This window comes from Ipomoea triloba, chromosome 15, assembly GCF_003576645.1.
Source record: "Ipomoea triloba cultivar NCNSP0323 chromosome 15, ASM357664v1".
Taxonomy (NCBI): domain Eukaryota; kingdom Viridiplantae; phylum Streptophyta; class Magnoliopsida; order Solanales; family Convolvulaceae; genus Ipomoea; species Ipomoea triloba.
The window spans coordinates 26,670,982-26,688,206 of NC_044930.1; positions in this window are offsets into that span (position 1 = coordinate 26,670,982).

The following is a 17,225-nucleotide window of genomic DNA, read 5'->3' on the forward strand; positions in this document are numbered from 1 at the left end:
TAATATATATATATATATATATATATATATATATATATATATATATATGGGTTGCATTCAAATGCAAACACCCTTAAAATAAAAACGGTGGACTAATTATGGCCCTAGGATGAGTGAAGATGGACGAATTAGATGGAACTAAAGAAACTAATTACGTAATCTGATTGTGTAAATAAAAGGGTAATTATGGGAATCCAATATCTACTTATTTTATATTATACTCCGTAATTGGCAAGGATTTCACGCCAGAAATAAGGAAGTTTAAGTATGGTAGGAGTTGTTTACGACCATGACAACACGAACCCCTAACAGAGTATGAATTCGACAGTAGTGCTCCGGCGAGAAGCGATAGAAACCAATCACGGAGACATGGGGTGGCAAACCCAAGTTAGTTTTCCGAACTGACCATCACCTTCATTTATAAGACGACATGTGAGTGATACTTTGTGCACTGAGTTTAATGCAATCGGGTTTGCATTGTATGAGGGGAAATAATTAGTGGAAATCCGACGGTGAGTTTAGTTTAAGCAGAACTCAATGAACACGATTATGTTAGATGAAGAAAATATGTTCTAGGCCTAAGGACGGTCTCTACTGGAGTGATCTAGGAAGACATAATCTGTGCACACACAGTTGCGGATTAGTGCACACATGTGCGTACATAATGGATTGAATGAAAACACTGGGTTGAATTATTTCAGAATTGTGTGCACCCATAACTTCTGCTGTGTGCACCAGCAGGCGCTAAGTCACCACACATGGACCTACATGTAAAAGAACTAATGTTTATGCTGTGTAATATGATAATGGACTTTTAAATTATTTTTTATGTTGTGTAATATGATAATGGACTTTTAATATATTTTTGAGACAGGTATTGCGGCATTAGAGTGTGTGCACGATAACTCATATGTGTGTGCATTAATTAATGAACATTGTTTACTTTGCTGATATAATATAGTCTTCGTCCCATTTACGAGGTGGATAACCATAAGAGATACATTATATTTGGAGCTGATTGTAAAGAGGACGTGGAGTCATACGAGTGGCTACTAAAAAGATTCAACACCGCAATGGGGTATACACCAAGATGTACCATCACGGATCAAGACCCAACGCTAAAGGTGGTAGTACCAAAGATTAGAATAGAATAGAAGCAGCCGAAGAATAGAATGCCATACTGTTAGGAGAAAAGAATGAGTAGGTTTTTAAAGTTGTTAGAAAGAATAATAAAAAGATTGCGAAATGTTATTTATTAATTGGACTACTTAATAATTGATTATAGGTGTTCTTAGAGGACAAACCATAAATCCACCATACAAAGATTTACTACCGGCTACTGCAATTATTTATACCCGAGGGAAGAAAATTAAAATTTTCATTTTATTTAAATAAAATAGTTAGGTACGGTGGTACACTATTAATATAATAAATTTGCTTACAACTAACACTGAGATTAGCTGGACTAAATGCTAGTATACAAACAACTGGTTCTAACAATGACTGAGCACTATCGAACAACCTATTTGGTTGGAGCAACTATGCTTCTGTATTATTCTGGTTAGGTACACTATTAAGATAACAAATTTGCTTACAATTAACACTGAGATTAGCTGGACTAATGTACAATTGCAGTACGAATAGAAATTGTATTAATAGTATAGATTGTAATAACATATTTTAATGTACCATTGTAGGACGAATATGAATTTTATTACCATATTTTAAAATATTACACAAACCTGATTGTTTTAATATGAATTTTAATACCATATTTTAAAATATTACACAAACCTGATTGTTTTAAGCGGGAAGTTAAAAGGTAGGGTTTTATTTTTATTAATAGTATAGATTACATTGCAGGAAATTATATGTATAGTTATATTACGAATAGTAATTTTAATCTAAAATTGTATTACGAATAGGAAAGTAGGAAATAATATATTGTATTAGAAATTGTATTAACATATTTTAATGTACAATTGTAGTACGAATAGAAATTGTATTATCATATTTTACAATATTACACAAACCTTAATAGTATAGGAGTATTTTGGGTGGAAAGTTAAAATGGAGGATTTTGTTTTTATTAATAGTATAGATTTGGATCGATATACAATTATATAATTTTTTTTGAAAACATACAATTATATAAATTATAACAAAGACTATTATATAGTGCAATTGATGAAATGGGTTGGACCGATTATGTTTTATGATGTTATCCTTGCTTGAATTCGAACAAATAAGTGCGGCTTCAATTACCCGTGTGATGCACTGATAAATTTTTTTATTATATATTTAGATAATAAAATTAAATATGAAATTATAAACAATTCTAATATTTGAAAGTGTACATTTATTTGATTATAAGGTTAGTACAAAAGTATCATCAATTAATTGAATAACATATGACTTGTTCGTCTACAATTATCTTAAAAATCAATATGTAATATAATTTCTGTAGTTATATTATTAATAAAATAAATATGAGAAAAAAGGAGAAATAATTTAATTTAATTGTAATTATTACATAAATAAATCCAACGACCCATGTTTAGCTTAATTATCATAATAATTATTAGGCAATTATACTAATATATGCGCAATTATACTTTTATACAAGTATATTTCTTTTCACCATATAAGCTTTACTTTTTTTTTTCTTCCTCCTGCATATTAGAATGAGTTATTTGTAATTATTATTAAAAAAAATCCAAAGACTTATTAGATTAATTAACATAATAAGTATTAGTCAATTATACTAATATTAGTGCAATTAATTTCGTTATTAGGGGTATAATAAGTAGAATTGTATTAGGGATGGAAAAATATTTGCAAAATCTTCCTTATATTCATATTCATCAAATTAATTAGATTAATAGTAAAATAACGCTAACCTGTAATTTTACTTCTCAAATTATGGATTCTTTTCCTTGTTTACTGCTAACCTTATTATTATTATTATTATTATTATTATTATTATTATTATTATTACTATTAGTATTATTATTATGTAATTTTTTTACTACTAACCTTATTATTATTATTGTTAAGTGAATTACTAATTCTTTTCCATTTTCATTTTTTATTGTTAACCTTATTCTTATTATTATTATTATTATTATTATTATTATTATTATTATTAAGTGTTACTTGGACGGGAAGTTAAAAAGGAGATTTTGTTTTTAATAATAGTATTGATTAATAATCCAAAACCCTAGTTAACATAGAACGGAGAAAATATCACTTTCAAAATAATTGAGGAGATAATGAATAATTTGGAGGAAAAAGCGTTATAAGCATAGAAAGTGAGATTTTTTCTAATAATATAGTAATGATAAACGTGGTTTTCTGAATCCATCCTCTAATATAATGGTCGATCAAATCGGAATGATTGATGGTGCAAGTTTCTAAACAAAGCTTGTGTTCAAATAGGCGCCACAAGTCCATAGATACTCTGCCCAGTTTCGCAATTCAAGTAGAAGAAACAAAGCAAATGCTACGATTGGTGCCAAAAATCTTAATCTCCACCTTCATTCTCAGCATTCGATCTGTTCGCCCAAACCAACACACAGGTGAAGTGAGAATGGTGATTAAAACTTTGAATCAATGAGGATCTTGCCCTAGCCATAGAATGAAAAGTTCATGAATACGAAAATATTTTGTTGATTTGACAACACCATTAATTAAACAATATTTTTTTTTGAATACTACTAACTCTATTACAATGCAGTATCTGTCCATAACTACTTTCTCAACCTGTTGAAGCACAAGAGTCTGCCTCCACTGAGGCTCAAACCCACCACCTTTGATGCCACTGGACCACAAGGTCCTTGGCAATTAAACAATATTTTAGGTACTAAACAAATAGAGAGATGCATTAATATATAAGGAGAAAGCTTACATGACCATGGAGCTCAATATACCAGAGGCTAGTTTCGCTATAATGCTGCGTGGATTTATATATATAAGGGAATTTGCATATTTGAAAGTGGGGAGGTTCGCTATAATGTTGCGTGGATTTATATAAGGTTGTATCTTATTAGGATAGAATTGTAGTACGATAGGAATTGTAATGTAAAATTGTAGTACGGTAGGAATTGTAATGTAGAATTGTACAACAAATAGGACAATAGGAAATAATCACATCCTAAATATTGTAGGACTGTACGATAGGAATTGTAATGTAGAATTGTAAACCGAATAGAAAAATAGGAAATAATCGCATCCTAAATATTGTAGGACTGTTTTGGGCGGGAAACTTAAAGTGAGGATTTTGTTTTTATATATATAGTATAGATAGTATAGATTACTATTATTATTATTAGGGTCACACTTGTGTGAGACCGTCTCACGGATCCTTATCCGTGAGACGGGTCGGGTCAAAACACCATGCAAATGTCATACTTTTATGTGCAAATGTCATACTTATATGCTCAAATATAACACTAATCAAGAATACAATTTTTGTTACTGATAAGAGAAAAAGTAATACATTTTTCATAATAAGTAATGTTGACAAGTGCCCCTTACTTATAAGGGCAAATATAATACTTTTGAGGAAAAATGTAATACTTTTAAATCGAAATGTAAAATTACTGTATTTTCCTTTAAAAGTATTACATTTACCCTTATAAGTAACAAAATTTTTATTCCAGATTAGTATTACATTTGAGCATATAAGTATGACATTTGTGCATATAAGTGTTACATTTACATCTTGACCCGACCCGACCCGACTCATCTCATGGTGAGACAGTCTCACGCAAGTTTTAATAATAATAATAATAATAATAATAATAATAATAATATAATAATAATAATAATAATAATAATAATAATAATAATAATAACAATAATAATAAGGCAAAAACTTGTGTGAGACCGTCTCACCATGAGACGGGTCGGGTCGGGTCGGATCAAAGTGCAAATGTAACACTTATATGCACAAATGTCATACTTATATGCTCAAATGTAATACTAATCAGGAATAAAATTTTTGTTACCTATTAGGGTAAATGTAATACTTTTAAGGGAAAATACAATACTTTTACATTTCAATTAAAAAGTGTTATATTTTTCCTCAAAAGTATTATATTTGCACTTATAAGTGAGAGACACTTGTCAACATTACTTATTATGAAAAATGTATTACTTTTTCTCTTATAAGTAAACAAAATTGTATTTTTGATTAGTGTTGTTTGAGCATATAAGTGTGAGATTTGCACATATAAGTAGGACATTTGTATGGTGCTTTGACCCGACCCGACCCGTCTCACGAATAAGGATCCGTGAGACGGTCTCACACAAGTGTGACCCAAATTTGTGTTTTTTTTGTGGCTGCTAAAATATCAACGCATTCTTTGTAATGCGGAAAGGTAAAATTTAGTATTATTAATATTTTAAATAAGTTGCATTGTATAATTAGCAATAACACATTATATGTTGTGTTTTATTGTTTTAATAAATAACAAACTAATAATTAGTTTCCTTTGTAGACTATCTACAAATCTAATAAGAGTCAATAAAGTTAGGCCTTTAATAGGAACTAAAAAATGTTGATGTTATTATTTGATGAAATGAATAGTTTAGATTATTTTGATTTTAGTAATTTTTTATTTTTCTATTTTAATCTCTATTATGTCATTTACTTTCCTTAAATACCCTTGCAACTCCATTACTGTAAACTTTATTAACGGAATATTCTATTAATTATTTATTATTTATATTTCTTAACTTACTCATTGAATGTCATAAGGAAGGTGTTAGCTTCGAACCTCATTCCAATTAAATTTGGCATAATTGTTGAACATATACTATGAATATATTTTAGTGTATTAAAAAACATAGAATATAAAATTTAACATGAACTTTAGTTAAATAATTAGCTAAATTATATACATAGCATTAAAAGTTGAGCATCAAATATTACAAATAAGAAATCTTGAAAATCATGTTCTTACAATTTTTTTTATTTAAAAAAACAAATCTATGTTAAGTTTTTTCTTTCTTTTTTTTTTCGTTTAATTAATCTACTTTTGATTATTTAGAACAAGACTCAATATTTTAATTATGCTTTTGCACTATTGGGAATGATTTAGGTCATTATGGTATTAATAATGTTATATTTTAACTGACAATAGTCAATAGTGTTTGATCACGACATTGGAATGTATGATATCACTCTACAAACTAACTCCTAGCTAGTATATATACTATAAATGATATTGTCAAACTTGCGCGACCTAACTACAAAATTGTTGATCAGAAATATAAGTACACCTGGACTTTAAATTGTAGGACTATTGTCCAAACAATTGATAATGATGACACTCCACTAGCTCTAATTGAACAAGTTTACACATCATTCTCATAATTTTATCAAAGCTTGAAATCTTTTAAAGAAATTTGTAAAGTTAATTTTTACTATATCATTATAACAATATTGATTGTAACCATATATTTTAAATTAATTATCCTCATCATCTAATGACATACAGCCATTCTAGCAATTGTTATTGACAAACTCCCAAAATAGTTTGTCTTAACAACGAATGGAAAAAAAATCAATGACGCCATTGTTGTTGATGAAAAGTAAGTTCCTCACTCTATTACTCTTATTAAATTAAATAAATTAGTAGCTAAAAACAAAAATAATACATATGCATTTCTTTAATTTAGAATTAGGCGTCTACAATACCTTTATTAAAAAAAAAAACTCATTATCGATAAATTAAATAAGAGAAATAATTTCATTAGTTATATTGTCTTTGTTACATCAAAGCCGTCACTTTAAAGGTAAATTGTATTTTTTATTAAGATGATTTGAAATGTTTAAATATTTACTACCTTATCTAATCCTATTCTTTAAACTAGGGATTTCTCTACCCATAAGAACTCATTCAACAATAATAGTTGAACCAAATGAACCCTGAACAGAACACCTAAATGACTGATATGTTTTTATGTTAATAATAATATGTAAATGTTAACTTGATCATTATCTTACATAGCTACATTTAAAACTCATTATTAAAAGTGTCAATGTAGCGCAATAGAACATCGCGACACACTTGACACATTAAAAATATGCCGAGACTACAACAATGATGCAATCAATTTGGCAAATCTAGAAAATGAAAAAAATTTCAAAATAGTCACCGTTGCTGCTTTCATTGATCTTGTATGTAAAATACTTATTATGCATTCATTAAATACATTAGAACTAATATAAATTTACAATTCATTTCATCTTCTAGACTCAACCTGCTTAGATCAAAGGGAAAATTAGTATCGACCTTAACAACAAAAACACTTGGTATATAGGATGTAGCCACTGATTAAAAAAGGTTTATGCACAAAGTGATAAACAATTAAACTTCAAGATTAGTATCAATTCGATAAAAAAAATATTTTAAAAAACACACACATGCTCACACACAAAATCAATTACTACACTCATTCATACTGGTTCCAAAAATATGAACTTGAAAATGAACATGTGTAAAATGGATGTGGAAATTGTTGATGAAATTGAACATGTTGCGACATCAGTATTCGGACTACCTGCAGAGTTATTGTTGTACTATCAAGTAAACAAGTTATGAAAATAGAACAAGAGGTACTACTCATGGACCTTCTACAACTATAATAAATATTAATATTTTATTCAATACTTCCACATGAAACATGTAGGGGAAAAAATGACCATTGCAAAATATTAATAGGCGCTTACAAGATCAAGAATTCGTAATACAACTAATTAAGATACCAGTCATATACACAACAAAGCAAATCCACAGCTTCCTACACCATAATCTCATTGCATGACGTTGTCATCGTCTATGCCACAACCCGTAACCCAATTGCAAATGATATACTATCAACAAAAAAAAGAAGATGACAAATAGTGAAGATGGATACAATGACAATGCAACCCAAAAGAAAATTAAGAAGATTTAGAGAAATTTAAACCAAAAGTAATATTTATTTAGACTATCGTGTTTAGACAGTATTTAGACTATCGATTTTACAAAGTTGCAAACATTTACCTTAGTGACAATTATAATGAATCTTCTATATTGTCTTTCATTCATATACTTTAAATTACCTATTTAAATAAACAAATTCGACATTCAATTATCTATATATGAACTTATCATACATAATCTTGCATTGATATATACTTTGAATTACTAATTTAAATATAAATATTGGGCATTAGTCTATTCGCGCAATGCACGTATAAAACTAAATATATATAATAGGCGTTGTCATATTTTTAGGATATCACAAAATATACTAATTAATTGTCACAATAAAATTATTCTCATCAAATACATTTTCAATAATTATTTTCATAGAAAATTAGTTTATGAATCTCTCTCTATATATATATACATATATATATATATATATATATATATATATATATATATACATATACATATACATATATATATATATATATATATATATATATATATATATATAATTTAAATTCTATAGAATGAAAATGAATATAGGAATAATTCATATTCTATTCTTTAATAAGGACTTCAATTCATAATCAATTGTAAAAATCTAAGTATCCAAAAGATTTTAAATTTGTTATATTTTAAAAATTAAAATTTTAAAGTGAGACAACTATCATGTAATGTGATGACATTTCAGTTACCATTTGAATTAAATGAATGGTCATAAGTTTGAATTTCGATCATAAAAGCTTAAATTCTTTTGAGTTAAAAATATTTGTAAAGTATAGAACAAGCTTGTCAAACATGAGAATTCACATTTCAGTACCCAAACAATTATTGAGGAAAACTTTTTTTAAGATTGACAATATAAAAAGGCTGCGCTGTAGAAATCAAGGAAAGCTCATTCTTTCTTCCAACCATTAATAATATTATAAATCAGGCCAAAGATTGACAATTCCAACATAAGCGTAAACTACCACTAAAAGCTGCAAATCGTCCATCACCTATCATGACTGTTGCTTTCATGCTGTCATTGTGTTTTCCAATACAATATATATATATATATATATATATATTGAAAACTCCAATACAATATATTGTCTTTAGTATCATTCTTTAAGAAAAATAGTTGATTTATAATTTTATTTATTATTTTTTACAAGAATGATTGTAGAAAATTAAAAGAATAGATTAGATGTGATAATGTCACAATATAGTCAATGACTAAAAGTGAAAATTACTGTTTAGAAATTGAAATTTCAAGAAAAAAAAATTACTTTAGTTATCAAATATGATAATTTGGTTGGCGGCATGTTAGTGTAGAAATGAATTGTCTAAATTTTTGTTAGCTTCTTAATAAGCCAGCTCCTGATATTGGAATAGCGCTACATGCATACTACGAGAGAGAGAGAGGGAAAACAGAGAGCTATCATTGATGGTAGTGTTTGTTACATTCTGCATGACGGGAGCATTTGTTTATATACTGGGAATGAAGGTAAAGGTGGCGGTTACAACAACTTCAAGAAGCGTGAATTGGCGTTAATGCCCTTCTTCTAAACTGCCTTTCATACCCTCTAATACCCCCGTAAACTGGCGCATGCAAATTTTGGATGCCCAGTTTAGATACAAACCATTGAAACATAGAGGTAGGCAGAGCTTTGGTGAACCCGTCTGCAGCTTGGGATGTCGAGGTGACAGATAGAAGCTTGATGAGGCCTTGACTGACTTTCTCTCGCATAACATGACAGTCTATGTCTATATGCTTGGTCCTCTCGTGAAACACGTGGTTTTCAGCAATTGCGATGGCAGATTTACTATCGCAAAACACCACTGCAGGTTTGCTAGGCTTAGCTTGCAGGTCGTGAAGAAGCAGGTTGAGCCATTGTAATTCACAGACTGTGGCGGCCAGGGCACGATACTCAGCTTCGGATGATGAACGAGAAACCGTAGCCTGCTTCTTTGAGCGCCATGAGATAAGGGAGGATCCAAGGAAGACACAGAAGCCAGTGACAGACTTTCGTGTCTCCGAACAAGATGCCCAGTCTGAATCAGAAAATGCGTTGAGTTGTAGAGCACCATTCTTGGGATAGAACAAGCCCTGACCAGGGGCTTTCTTTATGTACCGGAGGACCCTGTGTGCAGCAGTTAAATGTTCATCAGTTGGAGTGTCAACGAACTGACTGAGTTGCTGTACCGCATATGCAATATCAGGCCTTGTAGCGGTGAGATATAGCAATCTTCCAATCAGCCGTCTGTAGCTACTGATATCAGCCAGAGCAGTGCCTTCTTCTTTGCTTAGTTGATGACCTGGAACCATCGGAGTATTCACCGGCTTGCAATTTATGAAACCAGACTCATTCAGAATATCTAAGGCATACTTTCGTTGGCAGAGGTTCAGTCCTGAGTCCCCAACATGTGCCTCAATTCCCAGAAAGAAACCCAAGCTGCCCAGATCTTTGATTTTGAAAGTATCATCAAGAAATGCCTTGAGTATTTGTATTTGATGTAGATTGGGACTTCCAACTAGGATGTCATCAACATATATGAGAATTGCAATGAAATCCTTACCACTTCCTTTGGTGAGTAATGAAGGGTCTGATTTCGATTGTTCGAATCCTCTACTGGCCAACGCACTGTTTTACTTCGCGTTCCACTGTCGGCTAGCTTGTTTCAGCCCATATAAGGATCGGAGAAGTTTGCAAGCTTGCCTTGGTTTCTGACCTTGAAAACCCGGTGGTAAAACCATGTAGACTTCTTCGTCCAAATCCCCATGTAGGAACGCGTTATTGATGTCAAGTTGGTGAATGAACCAAGCTTTAGAAGAGGCCACATCTAGGAATGTTCTTATGGTTGTGATTCGTGCAACTGGTGAGAAAGTTTCAATGTAGTCAATTCCAAGTTGTTGTGTGTAGCCTTTGGCTACCAATCTAGCTTTATGTCTCTCCACTGATCCGTCAGCCTTGAGCTTAACCTTGTACACCCATTTGCAACCTATGGGTGTTTTGCCGGGAGGTAGATCAACCAGTGTCCATGTGTTGTTATCTTGCAAGGCCTTGATCTCGGCTGCCATGGCATTCCTCCAACATTCATATTTGATTGCTTGGTTATATGATTTTGGCTCATCAACATTAGTCACAGCCATAGAGAATGTCCTGTGATTTGGAGGCAAAGTGTCATATGAAACAACTTTAGACAAGGTGTGAGGAGACGAGCCTGCTGTTGTAACAGATTCACAATAATAGTCCTGCAATCGGCTGGGAACTCGATAGTTTCTCTTGGGCCTAGTAACAGGAATTGCAGGAGGCTCACTTGACTGATCAGTGGGTATTTGTGGCATGGGACTGCCCTCTTGAGGGTGATCATTCATGCTGCCTGACTCACATACTGGTTGTTCATCATTATGCTGTGGAGTGATGTCCAAGGAGTCTGGTGGCTCAATGTTTATAGAAATAGGGATGTTGGGAAGAGACGGCTCACACACTGATTGATCATGTTGTAGATTATCCTTGTCTTTCATGGGAAATTGGTTCTCATAGAACTTGACATCTCTTGATATGAATATAGAGCCATCATCCATATCATATAATAAATGCCCTTTAATACCAGCTGGAACTCCAATATACATACACTTCCTTCCTCTGGGAGCCATTTTATTCCTTGCATGAGGTAGTGTAGCAGCAAAACACAAGCATCCAAAGACTTTAAGTCCACTGATGTCCGGAGTGTTACCATACAACTTTTGATAAGGGCTCGACCATTCAATCACAGGAGAGGGTAACCTGTTAATCAAGAATACTGCATGCATTACGCAATGACCCCAAAACTCTAAGGGGAGGTGGGCTTGGAATCGAAGAGATCGAGCAACGTTCAGAATATGCTGGTGTTTCCTTTTGACTATGGCATTCTGTTGTGGCGTGTTAACGCAAGATCTTTGATGGATTATGCCTTTTTCTGCAAAGAACTCGTCCATTTTGAATTCTGGACCATTGTCACTTCGGATGGTTTTGATCAATACTCCAAATTGTGTAAATACAAAGGCATGAAAATTTCTTACAAATCTCCTTGTTTCAGATTTATCCTTCATTAAGTGTATCCATGTGTATCTGGAGTGATCATCCACTATGGTAAGAAAGTAGTATTCACCCTTTAAAGAGGAAACAGGGAATGGTCCCCAAATATCAATGTGCAACAAATCGAAACAAGCATTAGAGTGTGAAACACTTAAAGGAAACGGTAATCGTTTATGTTTGGCCATATGGAATACATCACAGGCTATATCTGTGTTATTGGAAGCATCAATATTACTAAAAAGGTGGAGCTTATTAGTTGGGAAATGCCCCGACCTTTGGTGCCAAACATCAGCACTGGTGCACAGCATGTTAAGGGGTTTGTCTTGTGTTCTCTGAGAATCCAGTAAGTACAGTCCTCTATCCTCTCTAGCTGTACCAACTATCGCTCCACTGTTCTCCTGAATTAAACATTGTCCGGGAATGAAAATCAGTTTATAAGAAGAATCTTGAATTAGTTTGCTCACGAAGATAATATTGAACTGGAAATCTGGAATGTGCATAGCATTTCTCAGCCACAAGTTATTGCTGAGTTTGACATCCCCTACATTCTGGATAGAAATGCGTTGTCCAGTGGGTAAATTCACTTCAACCTCATTAACATTGTGATGATTGATGAGGAAGTCCATGGAACACACTATGTGGTTCGTAGCATTGATGAGGAAGTCCATGGAACACACTATGTGGTTCGTAGCACCTGAGAGGAAGTCCATGGAACACACTATGTGGTTCGTAGCACCTGAATCAAGAATCCACGTAGAAGAGCATAAGGCAATAGAATTAATATTAAGTAGAGAGGTAGAAGAGCATAAGGCAATAGAATTAATATTAAGTAGAGAGCACTTGCCTTCCTCATTTGTCTGCTGTTCATCAAACTTTGGTGATAAGGAAACTGCAGCAGTAGTGCTTGAGGCATATGAACCAGATGCCTTCCCATTTTGTAGAATTGAAATAATTCTGCTCAATTGTTCAGAGGTGACTCCCAAATCCCCTGCATTATCCGTCATTGATGTATTTGCCTGCTGTTTGCCTTTGTTTTTATATCCTTGCACCTAACCGGGAGGATATCCGTGTTTCTTATAACACTTCTCCACGGTGTGTCCATTCATGCCACAATATGAACATTTCAGTCTCACACTCAAATTATTCCGTCTGTTATTGAAAGCATTTACTGTCGCAGCAGCAATCTCATTGTTATCAAGGCTTTGAACAGCATTGGTGTGATTAACAGAATTAGACTGAATGATATCCAGGTTTCCTAGATTTAGATTGGTAAGGCTGATCTGTTTTTCCATTTTCTCGGCTATTACAAAAACTTTATAAACCTCAGGAAGGGGATCCATTACAAGAACATTCTGTTTCAAGGTAGTGTAGTCATCATTAAGACCTTGTAGGAAGCGTATTACCTTATCAATTTCTTTTTCTTCTCTGATCGCGTCAACTAGATCACAAGAGCAACGTGGATTACATTTGCATAGGGGAAGAGGCCTCAAGGTGTTCATTTCTTCCCACAGTGTTCGGCTCTTGGTGTAGTAATCATTGACGGACATCGATCCTTGCTTCAAGCCATAGATGTCGGTCTATAGGATCGAAATGCGTTGAGCATCACGTTGAGCGAACCTCCTCCTTAGGTCCTCCCATATGTCTTTAGCGTGCTCAAAATGCATCACGCTTTGCGCAATTGAGGGATGCAGTGACTTGAAGATCCAGGAGCATATGATCAAGTTGCATCGTCTCCATGCGTTATACTGATTTTGACCTATGTTCGGCGGTGTGATTGTTCCGTTCACCAAGCTCCACTTGTTCTTCACTTCAAGTGCGATCCGCATGGATACGGACCACGTATTGTAGTTTGAGCTCCCGTTGAGCGGCGGACTCACTAGAATGGTGCAAGGATTGTCATTCGCGCCCAAGATAAGAGGATTCTCCTCTTCTTCTTCATCACAGACTCTCTGTGACTGAGAATTCTGATTCCGCTGCGGAATTGTTTCTGGAAACGCACGGATCGGCGATCGTGTGGTTGGTGTGGCGTTGCCGACTCCAGAGACGGCGGCTGCATAAGTGGTGCGGCGTGGTGCGGCGTCTGATACCATATTGGAATAGCGCTACATGCATACTACGAGAGAGAGAGAGGGAAAACAGAGAGCTATCATTGATGGTAGTGTTTGTTACATTCTGCATGACGGGAGCATTTGTTTATATACTGGGAATGAAGGTAAAGGTGGCGGTTACAACAACTTCAAGAAGCGTGAATTGGCGTTAATGCCCTTCTTCTAAACTGCCTTTCATACCCTCTAATAGTGTTTGGAGAAGGAGTCTCATCTACGAGAGTAGAGTTACTCCTTAGCCTAGCCTAGCACATTTCCCTCTCACCTTTGAGAAAAGGGAGAAGTGGAAGATAAGAGGCACATAACGTGTTTGACAAAATGCCTCTCCTAGCCTAGTGATCACAAGGATGACATTACGGCCTAAGGAGTGAGTCCATTGACCACGAGAGTGGCGGTGGTGTTGGTGAGCTTGTCTCATTTTCATTATCTAAGTGTTGCTAGCCTAATATCTTAGGAAATCAAGGATACCTATATGAGTTGCAAGATCCAAATCCTCTTTTCCACTTGATTGTTTCCAATGTTTGTTCCTTGTTTTCATGATGTTTCATGCGCATACCTTACTATGTTTGGGTTAGCTTTCAAACACTAAACACTCTTGTGCTTAATCCCCTTACCGCTCAAATTCCCTCCTTGCCGTCCTTTGAGAACGATACTCGGGAACTTCTTCCCGTTTTACCACCTCTTTCTTTCCATCCACCACGAAAACTACAACCCATCACCTAGCTACTACTTTAATCAGCATTGTTCACCATTTTGTTCTCTTCTTTTGGGCAACCATGATTTTTATTCTTTTTGTCAAAATCTCACCAATAAAATAAATTCCTCTTGAGTCAAAATATTCCCAATAAAATAGTCTCCTGGGGCCAAGGTACCATCAACGTACGTGAATGGGAGAAATTGGCATGAGTTATTATCTGGATACAAGCCTATTAAAGCAATATATTATATTGAAAAGAAGTTTAATGTGTTACTTAGTGTGAAATATTGGAGCAAGTCTAGTAATTATTAGTTTTATTCTAAAAAATATTCTAATTTTTTTAACAAATTAAAAAGACATCATATACAAGTATGTAGTCAAGTTAATCACAACAAATACTCTTTAATTAAACCAAAAAAAAAGAAATCATCTACTAACAATTTTATATTAAAATAAATTAAGTATTCTTAATATAATTTTGGCCATGGGTGAGTCAGTAAGTTAATTTATTTTTTGTTGAAAGTGGCAAGTCTATAATGACCTTACTAATCCTGACAAAAAGTAATTAAAGAGTTATGCAATGAAATTATATAATGTATTGATTTATAGATTTTCTTTAATTTATATACATAATTATTTATTAACTCTAATTAATTTGACACGATTATTGACACAAAAGATATGTATTCATAATAATAGTTAGCGCAAGTTAAGCGCAAACGCTCATTAACGCCTAACTCACCTAAATTACTTAATAGTGACAAACGCAACCAATTAAGCCTAATTGATAGCCTAGATAGGCAACCTAGGCAAATTATTGTGTGGACCATGGTCCACATAGCTGTGTGGACTATGAATATAAGGTACATTTTTATTATACTAAAATTATATTATTTTTGTACTGAAGGTACATTATTTCATAGTATGTATAAAATAATGTATTTTCAGTACTTAAATAATGTATTTTATGTACAAAAATAATGTACTCTTAGTGTATTAAAAATGTACTTTTTATTTATGGTCTACACAGCTCTGTAGACCATGGTCCATTGAATAATGATTGGGCAACCTAAACTTATAACAAACATCTCGGATTCAAGGATCAATAGCATTAGGTTCTGTGAGTTCTTAACTAACACAATTAACATTTCTAGAACAGGCGAACATTCAATTTGTACCTATATTTTTCTAGATGATTCGTTAACACCTAATTACTACTGAAATAAAATTCTAGTCAAACGAGCAATAAATCATATAACAATGAATCACAAGAATAACTAATAAGTATACATCCAGATTAATTAAACTCATGAATTCAATAGAAATTAAACCACAAAAATATAAAATACTATAACAAATAAATAATTAAGTTTAAAGTCTCACAAATCCAATCATAGAGTTTTAACTTGGAGTTGGAAATCAAGAACTCTAACTATTCATAATAAGGAAATTGACAAAAAAAAATAAAAAATTAAGAATTAGAGGAATTGGAATATGAATTTAGAAAAGAAAACTGGTCGGGAGGATAACCCGAACGGTTCCGTTATGTCGTCTGCTTCTCCTCCCAGCCGTCTTTTTTTTATTACTGCCGTTTCTTATTCTGTCGTCTGCCCTTTTCTTTTATTTTCTTTATAGCATAAATATTTGACCTGGCCCCACGCTTTGATCTGCCAAATTGGAGTCCAATATTATATTAGCTGAACTTATTTGTTTGAGTACTCAAACATTGACCGGATGATTGATTGGAAGAAATGATTTAAGTGAAAAAATAATTATAATTTGGTTAGAAAAGAAGTGATTTAAAGACTAAAATGCTCTTATGTAATAATAGTAAAGGGCAAATATGTCATCGAGTTTGGATTGAACCTGTGACCTCTCACTTGGAAGGGCCACAGCTATGCCGCTTCACCACGAATTAAGGGTTAATAAAAAACAATTTTTTTTAAAAATCATATTACAACACTAATTCTACCACCAGAATGGAAAAATTAACATGATGAGTTTGGTTATACAATATACATGCATTTAGTGGGGTCACTTAATTTCCGAAGTCCACAGTCCTGCATTTTACTAAATGTTATTGACAAGGCAGATCCAAAAATGAATTAAAAAATGTTAATAATAAAATATCGAATATCGATAATATGGTTCAAATACAAAGTACATTATAAGTTACAATATAATGCTTGTAATTATAAGATAGTTAAGGCGGAGTCAGAAATATAATTTAGTAAGGCGAAATTTTAAACCATTTTGAAATGCCACAAAAATATTATTTATGACAAAATATTCTATTTATATTATATATATAAATATCTTTCTTTTAATTAGATCAACTTTAAGTTTTTTTCTTTTTAAACTAATTCAATTATGA